General features: G+C 41.2%; 1 pseudogene; it reads right to left on the bottom strand.

Annotated features, from left to right (window-relative positions):
* Positions 1-7,401: 7,401 nt before the first annotated feature.
* LOC116681034 (von Willebrand factor A domain-containing protein 5A-like) lies at positions 7,402-12,571 on the bottom strand (annotated as a pseudogene).
* Positions 12,572-20,542: the final 7,971 nt, after the last annotated feature.

Raw genomic sequence — 20,542 nt, 5'->3', positions numbered from 1 at the left:
GAGGATTTCCTGCTTTATCATGAAACAAAATCTTTGATCATTTGCAAATCTCCAAATCAGTTGAAATTGTTTTGGAGTTGAGAGCTAACATTTGTTCTTTGTTCACGGTGTGGTTGCACATCTGAACACATGTTCCTATGCATATTTGAGAAACAGTATTTTGAATATTTCAAAGACCTGAATATTTTTTTAACTGCTTGTTGTGAGTCATTGGAACCAGTGGTCTTGTATAGAGTTTTTTTTGACTATGTCTCATGTATTGACCTAATACTTTTTATTGAAATCTTTAAGGCAAGAAGGCCTCGATTAGTCCTGAGTCTGGCTCGTCCTTTCCTCCCGAGGTGAATTGTAAGTAAATAGAACAGACTCACCGCTGATGACCATAGCCAGGCTGTGGGAACTCATATTAATGTTAAAAAACCTCATAAAGTGACATTTTCATGCTATGGGACCTTTTAATTTCTTATTCAGACAAGCAAAGTTGGCACTATAAACATAATTTATACAAGAAAACAAACTAAAAAGTTAAAAATAAAGTTGAATAGTCAGATTCTAAATAGGGAGCATTAATATAATTTGAAGATATAAACACATTGGCATGCTCCGCGCTTTTTTTCGGTTGCGCGCCCGCCCCGGAGCTGCGGCAGGGACCTTTTCCAGCTAGGTGTCCACTGAAAAGTCCAACATACCTTTCTCTCGAAAGTGCTGGAGAAACTAGTCTTGAACCAATACAAACATTCCTCAATAACCATAGCATCTAGGACAAGTTCCAATCTGGCTTTAAACCACGGCATAGTACAGAAAACAGCACAATTTAAGGGTTTTTACTGATCTCTTTTAACAGTATGAAGGTTCAGGCAACTCTGCTGTGCTGGGCTTTAGACTTGACTGCCGACTTTGATACTGTGGATCAACACATCCGTTTATCTCGCCTTTAACACGGGTAGGGTATCAAAGAGTATTGTCTTGAAATGGTTTCAGTATACTTGACTGATAGAGCTTTCTCTGATTCATTTAGCTGAACACTCTTCGTCAGCTGCCCCCCGCCTCTTCCTGCAGGGGTCCCTCAAGGCTCTATTCTGGCGAGCCCTATCCTCTTTTCCATGTACATGCCTGCCACTGGGTTCCATTTTCAGAAACAACATCTCCTACTATCATGTTTTGTGATGATGTCCAAATCGACTTGCCAATGAAAGCTATAACCAAAGAGTCGTGCTACAGCCATTGTTTGATGTTAAAGGGAGGTAAAAACCTGGATGGATTAAACTTCATCACTCTAAACGAAAACAAAACAGAATCAAATTTTCCCCCACGTTGGACGTTCGGATGCTCTGGGGACCCGTTTGGCATTTTGGGCCTCAGCCTCAAAATCAATCCACTATTGAAACGATTGGTGTTTTATTTTGATACCTCCTTTACTTTAGTAAACAACATCAGTGCAGTTGTCTACCCCACCAGTTGTCCAAGACAGTTTCTTCAAGTTAAGACGTATAGCTAAACATAAAGGGCCTATCTTCCTTTCGAAGAAACTTGAAAAAGTCATTCATGCCCTTTTATCATGCCGTGGATTATTGTAATTCCTCTATATATGGGCCTACACAGACAATCTTGAAATCGGCCCCAGCTAGTCCAAAAAGTGCTCGCCTTTTAACTACAACAAAAAAACGGTTTTTTTTTGAAAAAAAAAGGACACAAAACGCCAGTCCTGGCTCCCTCCACTGGTACCTGCTACTGTGCAGGATAGATTTTTTAAGCTTTTATTGCTTGTTTTTTGAAGGACTCTTAAAGGGTTTGGTGCAATCTTAAACTGCTAATCTCCTTTAGCCACCATATCCAGTCAAGAACGCTGATCGTCAAATCAGCTGCTCTTGGGACGTCCCAAGATCAAAGCTAAAAAATAAGGGCGTTAGAAGCCGTTGCAGGGGCGACCCCAACAGAGGGAAACAACCTCCCATGCAATATAAAGAGGCACAGACCTTACAAACATTTAAATCATGCTGAAGACGCACCTGGTGCTGTGGCTTTAACCCCTCGGTTAACCTGGATTGTGATGTTTTAAAGTGTTGTTTTCTCATGTAATGGATTTTGGGGGAGTGATTTTTACACTTGGTTATTATGTATTGACATTGACCCTGATCAGCATTTGGTCAACTGGTGTTTTTAAGGTGCTATGGAAAATAAATGACATTGACATTGACAGTGACCAATTGACATTGACATGTATCCTAGTTCACAATTCCTGGACCATGTTACAGGAACGGACCATAGGGACATGAAGCAATAGGCATCCTTTGTCTTACCAGTTCAACAATTTGCAATGTTTTAAAACTAAGTTGAAACACTCTGGAGGGAGGTGTAGTAGAAGGCATCGCATCCTTTTGAACTAAATAAGGCATAACCTCACATGGGCTAACGTTTTAATTTTTCTACAAATTGTATCCCACTCATCAAGTATTATATTCAGATCCTGTTCAATTTCTTTTAAGGACTGTACCAGGCGCAAAACTGCATGGTTCTAAATAGAATATACACAGCAGCTACATGACCTTTCCATATTTCATCAACACCGTCTCTGAACTGCTTGTGACTTTGGGATCCCAAACATTATGGAATGGTTATGTAACACACGGGACATTAACTACCACAGTGCCATGTCTTTAGACAACATCCCGTTAACAGAGCATGTTCAACTTGGCTCTTTTCACACAAACACAAAACCAAACAGAGTCACAGCAGAACTGCAAGTCATGAGTTTGTAACAGAAATAATATGAATTCTAAAAGTATACATGATCTGATGAAATGGAAGAGAAGGAGGCAGACTAGCCAGTCTATCACACATATGTTTTGTATGCAGGTTGTATGTATGTATGTATGTATGTATGTGAGTACGGAGCTGGGATAAGCCATCGTTTTAAACGTGAACACGGTAGTTGAACTAACTGTATCTCGCTCTTAAGTTGTTCCTGGAAAACATATATCACTGGGTGTGGGAACTTTCTGAGGACAGAGGTTTGAATCACTGCCTCCCATCTACCTTTGTTGATTAGCAATGGGAAGGCCGTGGAAAGCACTGCCTCCACTCATGATTGGATACTGAGCTCACACCTTCTTCTTTACTTCGCCATCTTGCTCTCCTCCTCTTTCTCACTTTCCTCCATTCCAGGGAATGAATCAAAGTCTGAGCAGCCACAACTGTGGATGTTAATCTGCAGACAGGACAAAAGATGTAACAACAGGTGTTCACTGTTGGATTCAAATGGTGTTTTACTGTACAGTGTCTCTTGTAGGTTATGTGTACACAGAATTTTCCTAGGAAAAAGACCACATAGTAGGTACATGCAGTGATGAAAACTCTGAATGTGCTGCCTAAAATCAACCCAAGCATGAAATTGTATTACCCTTTGGAACATTCAAATGTATTATCCATATCACCAAAAATAACTCTGCATTCTAGAAGTAACTTCTTTTGTCGACCCAAACCCCTGTTTTACCAGTGTCCTCCGGCATTGTTTAGGACTGAAGTGGACTGGATTTGAGATGGAGACCTTCCAGGCTGTATTCACTGTTCACACAGCCTCCGCTGCCTCGGAACTCCTAGAGAAAGCATTGCCGTATAAAATCCTCCAATTTCCATAAACAACACAAAAGCACTGTAATCCATATTTTTTCAAACAAAGAACATCTATTTCAAGATGTCACCATGCGATGGTGCTGCTCTTACTGTCCAGTGAGCGGCCATAAACCAGTGACCGTTGACCATGAAAAAGTGCTTGATTGGGGGAGAGAAGCAGTGCTCGACACTCCCTTGGCAAAAGGCCACTTGACTGAGATGTCCACCACAGTTTGGGTGCAGAGCAAAACGAACGACTGCATCACCTGATGAGTTAAAACAAAATTTGAGAGAGGAACGGTTTGTTCCCCTCAATGTAGTTATTTCATTTTGTACTCATGTCTAGCACTGTTCATTTAAATGTGTATAGCTACTGTATGTTTACTTTGGGTTGCATCCTGTCAGTACCTGTGATGAACTGAGCGTGACCTACTCCTCTTGGCCAACCCGTGATAAGCAGCTGAGCTGGCCCTTTCACAATCCCAAAGCGAAACAACACCTACATACAGTACATTTTCTTTAAATACACAAGAATTAGAACTATAAACCTATCTGGTCATTGGGCGGTGTGTTGTATGCCTTATGTTGTGTGTGGTTTACGGTGAAAACATGAATTCTGCTCAACCAGATTTAAAGTCTTTGGTGTTCGCCACATCTCGTCGTAAAGACACAAGTAGGGAGAAGGAGTTACCATAATCACTCTCAAGTCACATCAATCATACCAGAAGCAGCAGCTTGTGTTTAAAGGGATACATCATTTTCAAAGAGTTTAGGTTAGATTATGTTCAGTAGTGTAAAAGAAGGTTTCAAAACTATTAAATATAAAAAGTAAAAGTCATATGTGGAAAAAAATTATGATATCAATAGGCTTTTTTAAATTAAAATGCTAACTTAAACTTTTCAAAAACTTAAAGTTTTGGAACACAAATTAGCTTGTGCGTTTGTGGGTGCGCGAGCTTGCAGTGCATTTGAAGGAGGTGGTTTCTGAATCCAACCATTTTTAAAAAATCTGCAGGTTTGGCCCAGGGATGTGAAGGGTTGGCTGGTTTCTTCGCTCCAAACCTACTTGGATGCTTGGTGGGGACATTTTGGCTTGAGTTCTCTTGCGTCTCAGCACAACGATATCTTTCGAACTAGGATACATTCGTCAGCGATTTCCAGGCGTGGAACAGTGACGGGATTTGGTCCTGTGCAAGTGCCAATAGTGGTGTTGAAAGTATATTTCATTATTCTCTCCACTCACACTCAAATTCACTCTATGATGGCGCGATTTTATCTGGTAGATTTTTTTAATTTTTTTTCTTTACATGACAAGACGAATGAAAAAAAGCGCAAATTGAAATAGGAGTAAACAAGGCTATTTTGAAGACTGTCAAATGTACAAAGTCACCGATTATGCAGGGCAATTAAGTGAGTAGAAATAAAAAAGTCTGCGTACAAACTTCTTTGTAAAGTATACATAGATAACCAAAATTTCTAACTTAAGTAAGGGAAAAAAGTATTTGTACTTTGTTACTTGTACACCTCTGTCTGGACTGGAACGATTTGGAGCCCATTGAGGGGATTGCTCATAGACAAAATAAACACGCATACACTGTAAAAGCAATTACGCTTAACCATGGTATCCAAACTAATTTAAATAGGTCACATACGGTGTGACGTGCCTACAAGCCATATTTTCTGAGCACAGAAGAACCCAGTTTGGGATGATTTGTGGTCGAGATGAAAGCAGCAAATCAGATGATGGTCAAGCACCTACAAGTCTGAGGCCATTGTAATAGATGAAACTGCACCCTAGTGTCAAAAGTTCCTTTCCTCTTAGGTCCCGAAAACAGGAGTGCAAACTCAATTAGGTTAAGTATCTTAAAATTAATGCTTACACCTCTTGCTTCTTTGCTACTAATACAACATCACCTAATTTTAACGTCACTTACACCGAATAGTGTTTATTATCATGGGCCACGCACTTTAAAATTCCTTGTTTGACGGCATTTACTTACTCAGTCTACAATATTGTTCATTGTCTATTTTCTTGCCTGATTTCTTGCCTTGTATTCCTTGCCTTAGTTTTCTTTTGTGCTGTACGTTGTTGGTGTAGTGTTGTTTGTTTTTTGTTGTTGCGCTAGCTGCTACTGTAACGACAGGAATTCCCCCGTGTGGGATAAATAAGTTAATCTATCTAATCTAATCTCACCAAGAGCACGCTGAAAAATAAGAATCACCACCAGGGCAGACATGTTTAGGGTAGTTACATGCATGCAAAAAAAGCCAAGCATTGTGTATTGTAGTATTGCAGTGCTTATATAATTCTTTTATTTAAGCTTGGTACTTAAAGACCCCCAAAAAGTCACCTCAAAAAAACTAACTTAGCCATCTACAGAAAAACGACAAATAAAGCTGAACATTGGAGAAACAAACGGGCAAAAAACATTGGCAGCGTCAAAAAGGTCGGGAAACATACAAAACTATATGGGCCACAAGTTTGGCGATCTAAATTGCATTGGGCCAGAATCATAACGAAGAGGGGCAAATTGTGGCCCACGGGCCTTGAGTTTGACAAAGTGCCTATAAGAACCAGCGTAGATGGTCGTGCATTGCTCCTAGTGAGTGTTTCTGTCCATGAGGTGTGCATATCTAAACTAGAAAGAGATGTTGGAGGGGTTTTTATATCCCTCTGGGCTGAGACTTTCCTCAGGATGCCCTAGCTGGAAGACAATGGTTGAGGAGAAGAATGGGCAACATTTTTCCACCACAACCGGACCAAACAAATCACCAGGTAAGTCATGAAACAGCAAACAGACTGGTTCAATGATGTCTATTATCAGTGTAATGTCTAGGACCAAAGTCAACAACAATATCAACAACTTGAGTCATGCTGAAGCTAGCCACTCTAATATCACTCTTCCATTGTTTGCATTCTTCTCCCACCTTTTGCACATGACCACTTGACACAAAAAATACAAACAGACGGGCAAAGTCATTTGTCAAAGTCAAAATTCTAAACAATCAAAGCATCTAGTTCTGTAAGAGACAATTATGATAGAGTTATTTATTATTAGTGTAGATGACGTAATATTATGTCTTTTTACTGGCTCGTGGTTCTTTTTAAACCTGTGTGTGTGTGCGGTGCTTGTGTGTGAGCGTGCTGCATGCGTGTGTGTGTGTGTTACTTGTTTAGTTTGACGGAATGCAGGGTTGACTGTAAATATGTTCGCGGGGAATCAGGATCTCAGTTCTCTCCCAATCACCACCCATCCTTTTAACTTCCTCAGAGCTCTTCCTGGTCTCCTCATTATACTCACACTAGCTTACTGCCACCACACACATACATGAAGGATGTCGATGGTGGGTGGTTGAGTAACACCACCATCTTCTACAGAGCAACTTGGAATTCACATCAGTCTGAGACCAATTTCTAAGTCTAATCACAATCTTGTATGTTTAATTCAGTTCATAAAATGTTAGCAAATGAGTGGCATTAAATTAAATTAAACACTAAATATAATTCAATTGTTTTGCAGATCAGCCATATCAATGATCGGTCTGCGATAGAGCTGACATAAGTTACACGTTGTACAATCAGTGATATCAATGTCATGACCGTGATTGAACGGAAGATGTGTTCATAGCTGGACCCAAAGCTGTAATGTTGAAATAGCAGCCATTGGTAGCTCTTCAACAGGAGCAGCAGAGTATCCTTAAGGGAAAGAAAAAAGATAGTGAAGGCCACTGTTTCAGAGGGACACTGTTTAATGGACAGAGCTAACAATAATGAATCCCTGGCACTCTTTATACGGGATCCTGCCATACTGCCAGATCTATCCAGTAGAACACAAACTCTCCACTGAGGCGTCTGAAGACATCACAGCCGGGGGAACTCAGGTACAGGCTCAGCATCACAGGATCACATCAGAGAACCGAAACCCAGAGGAGAGACAGAAAAAAAAACATAAATCTGGCTTTGTATAATTTTTCCAACATATGTAATGTATAAGATGAAGATAATAAATACTAATGGAACTCACCAGGCTGGCAGAGGCTTGTCCTGCTCCACCACAGAGTGGGTGGTAGGCACTCTTGTATAAATCAGCAGTTCAATGTCTCGGTCAAACTTGTGTCCTGCAGCCATCTTGACCTCACAAAACACAACATTGCTTTCTTATTGAGAAGAATTAAACAGCAGACACATCAGACCTCTACTTACCGAAGTCTTTGTTTGGTCTGTGTTGAGGGTCTGGGAGCATCCAGGGATAGTGGACTCTACTTTAGAGACTGACGAGAGAGGACACTTGAGCAGAGAAGACAGACTGTAGGGCACCAGAGAGGCGGAACAGAGGGTCACTCTTCAATACAAACATCTTCATTTCCTGTAAATAACATGAGATAAGTTAGAGAATACTGTAAGTAAGTAAGTAGTAAGTAAAATTTATTTATACAGTGCCTTTCACAGACAGGGTCACAAAGTGCTTTACAATGTGCATAGATAAAAACTATATAGAAATAGTCTAAGAATAGAAAAAGTACAAAACATAAGATAAAATTATCAATTCATAAAAGACATGTACCCAAAAGCTAGCATTGAGTAACAATTGAGTCTTCACTTTTCAGAGTCTGGGTACCATAGTGGCAAAACTCATCCCACGTCTTCACGCGGGTGTTGTTTTGGATAACAGATTTGGTTGATAGACCTGAGAGACAGGGAGGGGGTGTGTAGGTAGGGTGACCAGATGTCCCAAAAAATTTGTGACATTCCAAAATCCAAGCAGTTGTCCCCATTCCGAATCCTACCCTATTGTCAAATCAGAGCAAAGTCTCAAGATCAGACTCTGAGTAGTGTCTATGATAGAACATTAAACCATGTTCATGGTTATTGAGTTGCTGCGCAGCATCTCCCGCCGGCTGTCATTGGTGCAATGATAACATCCATTGCTATTTTTCATTCATGTTAAAGGAGGCTCAGGCTATCCCGGACACATAAAACATGTAGCTAAAAGAGCAGTTTTCAGTGGTTTTGAGGAGAAATAGAGAGAGATCATCGACCAATTTTTAGGTAGGCTACACTAACACACGTAAAGCTTTTCCTTGCCATGAATGAAGAAGAAAACTTATGTAAGATAACTTCTATAATTGTGGGATTTTGGTTTAGTTTTTTCGACAATCTTAAGTGTTCATGAAGATATGGCCACGAGAAATTTGGTGATAATTGTTTAGGGTACATTAAACCGTCAAGCTTTTTTTCAGTTAGGGATTTAGAATGTATGCATGCAACAGAAAAGCGTGTAGCCAGTGAAACAGCATATTCCTTCCTACATAGTATTAAAGTTCACAGCCAAACCGGGAGATGAACTGCTGCTCGTGCAGGCATTTCAGGCAGGGGGGATCAGCAAGACAGTAAAAGCAAACACATTTCTCACTCCCACCAAAAAATACAGATGCCTGACAGGTGCCTTGGCATTGTATTGACACGAAAAGTCTCCTCTCATATCAAAACATGTTTATCAAATGCGCTTGGTCGGGACTACTGGCTTCACTTTTGATGCAGTTAGGTTAAGGATAGACGTGGGTGGCTTGTAAAAGAACGTTTGTGTGACACTTGGGACAAAAAACGGGACAGCTGGATTTAGGAAAAAAGAAAGCTAGAGTTGTTTTAGGAAAAGAACAAGATAGTTGGATTAAAGTGACACAAGGGACACAAACCCGGGCCGATATGGTGAAAGTCCTGTCTTGTTGACCCATCCACAACCCAACCATCTCCATACGCAGAATCACACTACTCGCTACCATTGTCGCTTAAATATTCATCTTTAAACCGCGTAGCTTCTGCTATGTCAGGTGCGTTTCGACACACGCTGAAGGTGCTTTTTGCTATCTGACGCTGACAAACAGTGATAATGGGTTGGTAAGAGACATTACAAAGTGAGAATGTTTGGCCAGCAGAACTTTTGGTAAGAAACACTGAAAATAAACAAACCCAGTACAGCATTTGTGTTAGGATACAATAAGTTATATCAGCAAAATAAAGTTTTCTATATGTCACTATGTATTTTGGCCTCAATATCCCAGATGTTTAGTGTGTACCTGGCAGCAAAATTGGAACACAAGTGTGGTGGTGCACTAAGCTGAAGTTTAAAGTCCTGATGACAGTGTTGGCTGGGTTCTACCCCCGAGGTTGTAGCGAGGTGAGCACAGCAGCAGACAAAACCTCAGCCCTTCATTAGCGCACAGCCAGCTCAGTGACGTACTCCAGCCTGATGGAGGCTGTCTCTCCTGGACGCAGACTGCCACACTCAGAGAGAATATATCTGGACTCTGATCACTCTCCTCCAACAGGAAGACTCCCTACCGAGCTTAACGCATCTTCATACTCCTCTCGAGCCTGGAGGACAGATAACACATGTAGGTAACATTCCTGGGTTTTTCAGACTCGTGGTCTTGGTAAATCTTCACCGTCCAGCTCACCTTCTGTTTCTCCTCACCTCAGCTACAATCTCGTTGTCCGATCTTAGCACTGAAGTGACAGACAGCAGCATCCAGGCAGAGGGAAGACAAAACAGCCTCCAGGGGTTTTGTCCTCCTGTTCTCATAGTTCAGAGTGGACCACTGTAGCCACATGGTCCCTCACCTCCACCTCCACCTCCACGCTCTTCAGAGGAAGACCAACAAACATAAGAAAACAATGAAACACAACAATTTAGGTTTATTCTTAACGAATCGTTGCATTTAATTCAGAGGTGTCCCTGCTAACCAAGCTGATAGTTAAACACAGTTTGCAAAGTATGAGCAAAGCAAGATAAAATAGTACCCGATAGCACATTCCAGCTAATATACATGTAAGCCTTTGCATTTCAAGTTTACATTAATATAGAAAAGTTATGGAGAAAATCTAACAGCTCTGTACCTGGTTCCTCCTGGGAAGTTAGCAGACCCAGCAGTTTGTATCCATGAACTGTACAACAATTAAAAAGAAGATTTGAGGACTTCCTGCTTAATTAGAAATGCTAACAAACATCTTATATCCTGGATTGTTTCACAAATCAGCAATCAAATTTGTTTTATAAAAACTAATAAATATTTAAGGTTATCTCATCCAACTATAATTAAGTCTAAAAGTATTTTCACCAAAAACTATTATAACCACTATGGGTATAACAGTGCTATGACAGGACTAAATGTGAGGGAAAACTACAAAAACGTATAATAGGCTCCATTTTTAAATTTACTGCACAATCACCAACGTTACAAACTAAATAAACAACCCATTACTTATGAATATAATTAGATTTGTAACAAATGTTGCTGAACAATTGATTGTCTCAGAAATAATTGCAATTAACAATATATTGTTTCTTTTAGTCAATATTATATTATTTTTATAACTTTTTTCAGACAAATAAAGTTTTGAATGAATCCAGATACATCTTTGGTTATATTACTCTTATGTGAGGGGTTAATATGATAACACAAGAAACGTTGCACAGCCAAGTATAAACCACGCCCTCTTTTCTATCATAAAACCTTGTGTTATTTGCTTGAATTATCACAGAATTGACAATAGCACATTTATCCTCTTCAATAAAAAACAAAACATTAAACCATTAAAAAATTGTTATAAAATCACTATGGCTAAACAATGTGTGGCAAAATATTAATCACCGCTTCTTTACTTACACTTGTACCCCTTGGCCCTTTTTGTTGCTATAAACGTGTATAGGGACAAGTGCCAACAGGTTAAGGATCCCAGAGAGGTGGGGGAAGAGCTAGTGAGAGGAAGAAGTGGTACCCGAAGAGCAGGTAAGGAAGAGGAGGAATTGGAGGAAAAGGGAGGAGTTGGAAGAAGAGGAAGAAGTGGAGGAAGCAAAGGTGGGTTTTTTTCAGCATGGCAGAAGAAAGCAACTGAGAACCTCACATCCGTTTTCACCTCCTCCAGGCCGTGGAAGAAACCTGCCTAAACCGTTCAGTTGATGCGTTAGGGGTGGATCCTACAGACCCCCGAATGACATCCAAAACAAAACTTATGGCCAAAATGGTAATTGTGGCATGAAATTAATTGTGGCCACAAAATAGTATTTTGGGGATAACGACGTAGTCTAACTATAATGCTGGCAGTTCTGCTAAAGGCCTACCTGTGTGGGGCGCATTGCTATCCAGAGCAAGCTAATGTGCAGTCATGGACAGAGATAATTTGATTCAATTGTATTTAGGCTGGGAATGAGTTACAAAGACATTCTAAGAAGCCTGGTATTGCAAGGAATCGTTACTATTGAGAGGCGGTAAACAGAATATTGAGAGCCAGGATGCTTACCAGCAAAGGAACAACTTGGGTCACCACTTTCGGTAAAAATTGTTGTTCATCAGAATCTGAAACCACAGAGGGCGTTGCTTCACATCGTTCTCCTAAGGAGAAGAGAAAACCGCTGGTGCCCCATTAACCATCTCAGGCATAGTAAACATGCTTATCTGAAAGAAAATAAATAAGTAAGGTACATTTTCTTTTAAATATTGACCTACCTTAAAGACCTACATTTAAAACTTAAAATAATATTGTCTACTGTAAGGGACCAGGACATTGGGTACATTTTCAGATTATGTGACCCCACTGTATCTGCTTAATAAGCAGTTAAACTTCAAAATATGTGGGGTTGCTATGTCATCCTTCACACAATCTGACACATGTTTTCATTTATGTCACAGAGCCAGTACCTCGAGGTTATATTATGTTTGTTATAGTTAGGCTACGTTGTTATCCCAAACAAATTTGTGGCCACAAATTAATTGTGGCTGTCATGTCTGGGGCTCCGTAGGATCAGGCATGCAAGAGGATTCCCCCCCGCTTCCTGATTAGGGCCAATTAAGACTGTTTTGTTTTGTCTTTTCTGTAGAAAATAACTGACCTTCCTTCAGTTTCCATTTCTTTTACTAACGGCACACATTTCTCATTGGACATCCCAGCAACCAACATCCCCATATAAGGTAACTCATCCTCTCATTTTCCAATCATTTATCACAGTTGTTTGAGTGACTCTCAAACAACGACGTCATGTAGGCTGAGTAATTCAAAGCAAGTTTAACAGAGTCTTTCCAAGGGTCAATAATGTTCAAAAATATAGGGTAAACATTCAGTTAAAGTACTAGTTAAATAGCAGTGTAAGATACAACAAAGTCACATGTTTACGTTATAATTTGTGGGCTTTTGAAGGCTGGTGTCATTCAGATTGAATGGTTTGTGATGTGAGAGCTTCATTTTGAACAGAAAGTGAGGAAGTTTGTGGAACTGGATGAGAAGTTATGAAAAGTCTTTAGCGTTTTGAGAAAAGGAGAATAAATTCAGAAATGTGTTTAAGCAATCAAAAAAAACTGTAACATCCCAAATAAGTTTATTCAATGATGATCCAAATTCACTTTAAGTAGGTTGTACGGGGGGAAAAGGTTAGCTAGGTATATGTACATTGCTTTGGCCCTGGATAACCGGTTTTAAAAAAAACCTACAGTGTATTTATAAGCAGGAATAAATCCATCTGGTTCCGGCCTAGCTTTAGTTTTTAAAAGCTAGATGTGTTGAATTTTAAACAATCCATCCTCCAATCAAGGGTTTTAAAAGAAAAAGAGAAAGATGTATGTATAGTTTTAGTCCAATATGAAAGAGCAATGATAACAGTAGCATTAGAGCCAGATTTTTTGCATTAACAGACTCATAGTTGGCGTACAGCAATCAAAATTAAAATGGGTTAAAGTAGCTTTAACATAGCTGGAAGAGGTGAACTTAAATTGCTTTGTTTGGTATTGCTCCTCTCCAGATACAACACATTTTTTACAAACTACTTCTGGATGACAGTCAAGTGTCACATATGCCCTGGTACCCAGAGGGAATTATGCCATCACTTCAAAGAAAAAAATCTGAGAAACTCACAAACTGAAAAATTAATTGATTGTCACAATGTAGTTGTATGCAAAGCAGGATAAAATGTGTGCCTGATGGCAATTACAGCTAACATAAGCAGTTGTATTTCAGTTTGCATAAATAAGTACAAAAAAGGTAATGAAGACAGTCTGACATTTGTTGGTTTCCACTAGCTCTGTACCTGGTTCCTCCGGGAAGATAGCAGACCACAGCAGTTCAACATGTACCTGTACAACAAAGAGATTTGAGACTGTAGGGATAAATGTAATGATGTCGAGTGTTGCATGGGATGGTGGGACCCAAGTGCAGAGAGCAGGCAGGCTAAGTTTAGTGAGGGTTTATAAATAAAAAAGCAAGTACAAACAAAGTCCTGAGAGGGGCAGGCAAAAACTAAATCCAGAGTGTGAAAACAAGAAAAGGGAATCAAAAACAAAAAGCAGAACAAAACCAGAAATAGGATGAAAGGAAATCCAGGAAGCAAGGAACCAGACCAGCAGGTGTGCCTGAACCTTAGAGGGCCAGCCTGTACTCAGAATTGGAGTTACAATACAATATTGTCTTTCATATAGGCTTCACCCTCTAAGTATCACGGTCGTAGAGAGTCCAAGAGGGAGGAGAACCAAAAGTCCATGGGCCGTGGAATGGAGGGCACCAGGGAACAGGGACAGTGACCAATTTGGAACTTGGGCCAGTAGGCATTTGGGAACAGAGATGCCGCGGCCAGCAGCAAAGACTGAACCTTCGGAGGCCAAACTGGCGGCGAAGGTAAAGCTACCAGGCGGCGAACAGTGCGGGGAGGCTGTACCCCTCTGGAGGCCAAGCAGGACGGCAAAGGCAGTATTCCTCAGAAGGTCGAGCAGGAGAGCAAAGGCAGAGCCTCTCTGGCGACCCGAGCATGAAGGGAAATCCCTCTGGAGGCATTCTGCAAAGGTTTTCCTTCTCGAGACCGTTGGCAAAAGCGATACCCTATGGAGGCCGTTGGTGAAGGCAAATTCCCTTTGGAGATTGGCGGCGTGGGCAAATTCCCTCTGAGGCCAGCTGCGAAGGAGTTATCCCGGGAGCCGAGCACGAGGGCATAGCCCTCGGAGACGGTTGCGAATCCCTTCTGGAGGCGGCAGCAAAGGCAGAGTTCTCTAAGGCGGCGTCGGCGGAGGCAAAACCTCTGCAGTCCGTGTTGGAGCCTCTCTAGAGGCTGGGGAAGCCTCTAAGACCTCTGGAGGCCAGGCAGAACGGTGATTGCTGACTCCTATGGAGAAAGCGACGGCAAAGACGAAACCTCTGAGAGCTAGGCAGCGACCGGTCAGCTTGGTGGAGACAGGCAACGGGTCAGCTGGGCTGGAGAAAGGCAACAAGTCAGCTGGGCTGGAAACAGGTGGACCGAGTCAGCAAACAACCAACAGGATCAGGAGTCGGCGGTTCCACCAACAAGGATACAGGTCAGCAAGACTCGGGAGCAAGGTTGGACGTAGAATGTTGGCTGAGGTTCTGGACCGCTGCACGTCAGCAGAAGGTACTGAAGGCTGCAAGCACCAAGGGCCACGGCCGCTGCACAGACCGAGGGCTCCCGGCCACGCACAGCACTGAGGGTCCGGGCCGCGCACAGCACCAAGGGCCCGGTGTGCTGGAAAGATGCGTTCCAATCTGCTGGACAAAAACATGCCAGTCCGCTGGACAGCACAGTCAGGGTTGAAGAGAGGTTGAAGCGGGAATGGGGTTGGGACCCATATCAACCACATCCTCTCTTTGGGCCTCCACGGGCTGAGAAAACTGTAGCCAGACGTGTCCACTGCGGATTGATGGAAATCGAGGACTCAGGACTTGAGAGAGGTTGGCGTGGAATGGCATTGGGAGCCATGTTGACCCTTTCTCCGTTTATGTCCCAGAGAATATAGCCAGGCGGGTCTCACATAGGATGTTATTGTAGGGTTGCCCGCAGAACAGTGCAGTGAAGCCGACAGACAGGAGTTCAGGGGAGCTGTTAGTTGCTGTGCTAGACCTTTCCCCTCCAGCAAAGAGGTGGCTGCTCTGGCTCCTCAGCCCTCTTAACACTCATAACAGCATACTGAAACAACGTCACAAACGTTTCGGCTCTCCTTCAGGCTGAGGAATGACACGATTGGGAGAAGTAGAAACAGGAGCAGGATGGTTTATGAAAAAAAACCTGTAACCTAATGCTAGTAGGCTGAGAAACAGGCTAACATAAATCAAACTTATTGCAGGTGGAAGAGTAGGATTGGAGATGAAGAATCTTCACCCAAGGAGGTAGAGTCTTTTAACCATGGTTTGCTGATACCATCTTGAGCTTCTACAATAACTCTTTCGGTACTCACTGTTAGCTCCTTCACACGTGCTTTAGCACCACCAAGTCAAAAAGAAGAGAGAGTCATCCAACATAATAACTCTGAATCCAACAGTAGTCAGCTGGTCATTGTGGCAGATTGCACTATCACGACTCAAACAGGTGATAAAAGGTAAGTACTTGTATTTCCAAAGAACAATGCAGGCAACAGTACAGCAGCAGAGGCAGTAATCGTCGTCCAAAGCAGACAGCAGTCCAATAACACTCAGGTAGGAAAAAGTACAAAAACTGGGGAAGCAACATCGAAACAAAACGCTGGAAAGAGTGACTACTACAATCTGCAGAGGTGAAGTGGGAATGGTGAGTCTTTAAGTGGGATGAGGGTAAGCTGAAGTAAACAGGTGAATCAAATTAGGGGCGAAGATGATATTATACGAGCTGGAAAGAGACAAAGGCAGGAAGACAATGACCAAGGATGTAACCAAACAGTGGATTTCAACAAAACAGGAAGCAGATAAACAAACAGAAACATGAAACACACTACAATAGAAACTTGACAAAACCATGACACTAAGGGCTACGCTATTGGGTAGGTCAAGCTGATGTAGTCCATGCCACCTGCGACCCAGGGCCCAAAAGCAGAACGTAGTCTAAATTCTCTCTGATGCACTTCACAGGGCTAATCAGGGCTGTATCAGATAGTTGTTATCTGATAAAAGACTGCCATAGTAGTGACTTGGCCTAGGTGGATTACGAGGCTCAGTCATGTTCCAGTAGTGCATGATTTTGGAAAAATGTGCATGAGTTACACTTATGACACGCATGGTTTTCTCTCAGCCCCCCTGTGAGCAAAAGAGGGGGGAGAGATTGCAGGCGAAACACATGCACAGCGTGACATGATATAGGCGTGCATGAGACATGATTTGACAGTATGGAAAAAACCTGCGTCCCACCTTGCACCTAACAAGGAGAAGTGAGGAGATTACCAGTTGTCTCCAACACGCCTCTGAAGCAAGGCAAGGGGGAGGTGAACTGGAGTAAGTTAGCCCCGTGTTATCAGCTTTGACATCCATAAGTCCATGCGTGTCAGGAAGCTCCGCCGGGAGCGCTATGCTTTCGATCTGCCGCCTTTTTATGATTCCGGCAGATCCAAGAAGAGGGCTAGAATGGAGGATGGACCATTTCCGAGGGAATTGAGCATTGGAACGTGCCAGTAAAAAACTTCCTCAGCGAGTCTGGGTTGCCCAGGTGGGATCCCCTTATCACTAGCCTGACAATCCAGAAAAAAAACGTCTGCCAGCCAGTTAAGCTCTTTAGATGGCAGGCAGGCACAGAATGGCAGGAGGGTCGGGGGGGGAGCCAGGCGGGGGGATAGAGGGCGGTTGCAGGATTTAGCCGGTCCGGCGGAGGGGCCGATACGAGCACCGCTGGAAGTCGAGATTGTCTTCATACTGCTAGCGTGAAGGAAAAGGGAGCTGAGCAACGGTTCCACTCTGTAATAACAGTATCGGCGGACGTATGTGGAGCAAGGCGCGGGACAGAAGATCTTCACCACTGTGCATGGCGAAGGGAGAACCCAATAGGGTAGACCTTAGGTGGTGAAGCTATATGAAATACAACGAGGAAACAAGAGGCAGGAACACAAGCTGGGAATGGTGGAAAAAAAATCAGGTAATCACGAGAGCAGGAAAACACAGGAAGAAAAATTTGCGACAGAACAAAACAGATAACCCAGACTGTCAAAATAAAACAGGAAACAGAACAGACACTCACGGAATGACAAGACAAAACACAGGAGCAACACGGACTATGACATAAACAGTAAACAGGAAGAAACAGGGACAGAACATAAAAGACAAGACATGACACCAAAACCACAAACAAATGACTGTAACATATAGTCTGGATTTTTTATCAAATCAGCAATCAAAATAGTTTTTTTATAAAAACTAATAAATAAAAAGTCTAAAGGTATTTTCCACATGAAGTCACCAAACATATTATATCAGTATTAACCATGCTATGACACCAGACAAATGTGAGGGAAAAAATACAAAAAGGTATAACAATTCCAAAATATGCTCCATTTTATAAATTTGCTGTTCACATCACCAATGTACACCAAAGTACAACTTAATAAAATACCCATCATATTAATAATATAATGGGTAATAATAAAATGTTGCTGAACAATTGATTGTCTCAGAAATATTGTGATTAATATAATTTTTAATTCAGTCCAATTCAAACTATATTTATGTATTACTTTTTCAAACAAATTAAAGTTTTGATGAATACCAAGGTAGGCCTACATTTTCGCTAGTTATGTGACGAGATCTAATAACACTAATTTGGCTATACAGCCAATGGTAGCTAGGCTAAACAACGCCGCTTTTTTTACATGAAACAGTGTATTTTTTTGATTAAATGATATGAATTGACAATAGAAAAATACATTAATCATCAACAAAATTGAATTAGGTCTAACGTTCAAAAAGCAGTCAATGCCATATAAAGATTCTACGGTCAATATGCTTCATATTGTCTTTACTCAGCCATGTTTTTTCTCAGGCATTTATTTTTATACCGTCGGTTTAAAATGGTTCCGCCCTCTGAAGTCTCAATTTTTTCCAACTGGTAACGTTATACTCAACTGTTTGTTTTTATATATTTGACAGTTTGCTTGTTACTGAGATTTAAAACAAGCAAGTTATAGAAATGACATAGAAAGGACTGAACAAGAACATGCCATTCTATAAATGTAACTTGCTTGCTTGCTATCTCGATATACTCCTAAAAATGAATAAAGACAAATAGTTTCTGCTAACCGGCACGTTATTTAATAAACCCAAGGGGAACAATGCCTACCTCTGAGGACAGATGGGACAGTCGGTCCGAGACAGTTAAACGGCAACTTTGGATAAACTAAAGCAAGAAAGATGTAGTCAGACAGACAAACAGTCACGTATTTGGACGCCCACGTTGAGCACCGCCCTGAATGCACACACTGCGCTCCAGAACCGAGTGCTGGATTAACATCAAGAGAGCACGGGTGGGTTGAGCTTGAATTACGATCTATGGTCCTTTCCATTTTTTTGTTATTGCCAGCAGTTCTATCATAGGTTCTTCCTTCCTACCTGTCAAAAAAAAATTAATAATAATAATATATATATATATATATATATATATATATATATATAATATATATATATATATATATACACTACGGTCAAAAGTTTAGGGTCACTTACAAATTTCCATGCCACTCCATTATAGACATAACACCAGCTGATTGAGTGGGTGGCTGATCTAATTCAATATCTCACTTGTCCATTATCAGCAACCAAGATCCAAGTTCCAGAGGCACATCGTGTACTAATCTGATATCATTTTTAAAAAACAACGAGAAAACACTGGAGAATCCTTTTGCAATTATGTAAGGAAATAATGTAATTTGAAAACTGCTGACCGGGTTAAAAAAAAAAAATGCAACTGACCTCAGAGGTATTTGTCTATAATGGAGTGCAATGCAAAAAATTCTAAGTGACCATACTTTTGACCGGTAGTGGATATAAATATGTATATCCCTTAGACTCAGCCGTAATCAAAACAAATTAGTAGTTAGTTACTAACATTAGTTAGTTAAAAAAAAACCATCAGCAGCTCAAACTTCGTACAATGCGGAGAGAAAGAATGTGACGGCTCAACGTTGCATTTGCAATTTAGCGTGATCTAAAGTGATTTAAGGCTGGTGTCACACAGTTTTACTGCACAATGATTGAGCAGGTGTGAAGTTCAAAGTAATCCATTAATGTCCATTTTGTTCAAAGCTCCCAAGTTTATTTTCACGTTGAACACAACAACTTGAAAAATCTGTAGTGTACTTCAAATACTTATTTTACAATTTGTGGACAACATTAGTATAGATTCAAAAGACCAATAAACATAAAAACAAGAGAAAAACATAGCACAGGAAACTTAAAGAGTCTGAATAGAAGTAGATTAATGAAAATCTCAGATTCCCAGGGCGTCTTTCTGCACACTGGACCCCAACAGAGCATTTCCGACTTCACACACACGGTCACACATGGTGCTGAAATAAAACACAAAACAAGTGAGCAAAACAGCTGATTTTAAAACAAAAACAACAACAGTTAAACAGTTATGATTCTGGTTATTACATTCTGGGCACGGAGCCTACAACAGCCTTATAGCAGAAGCTCCACTCTTCCTGAGATCCATTTGAAACCATGAAGCAGATCAGAGCCAGAATGGTGGCCATACTCCTGGTTTGCCTAATTCATCAATAAAAAAGCACACAGTCAAAACAAACATTGAACAGGCACTCAGGAGGGAAAAAAATCAAAGAGAACAAAACAAAAAAAAGGAAAAATTTACTTCCTCACAGTAATAATAAAATAAAATATTGATTAAATATGTAATGTTGTTGTATTTGACATTTAACTCACTGATGCAGGCTTGGCTTTTCCACCTCCTTGCTGGTCTTTCCCAGTGCAGCAGCCAGAGCTGGATCCAGCACCCAGCACCAGACCTTCTGGAGGGAGACAGCTGCAGCAAAGGGTCTTGGGTGGCTGCATGGAGAAGCTGTCGTTTGAGACTATCAAAGGGCAAAGATAAAGATCATCTTGTGGATTATTATAAGATTTCCTGAGGCAAAACATATTTAGTGAATTACTACAGGTAGAAATGTGAGTCAGGGGTAATACAGGTCA

This window comes from Etheostoma spectabile, chromosome 3 (assembly GCF_008692095.1).
Source record: "Etheostoma spectabile isolate EspeVRDwgs_2016 chromosome 3, UIUC_Espe_1.0, whole genome shotgun sequence".
In the NCBI taxonomy this organism is placed as follows: Eukaryota; Metazoa; Chordata; class Actinopteri; order Perciformes; family Percidae; genus Etheostoma; species Etheostoma spectabile.
The sequence above is the reverse complement of the archived record's forward strand: the minus strand, read 5'-3'. Positions and strand labels throughout refer to the sequence as shown.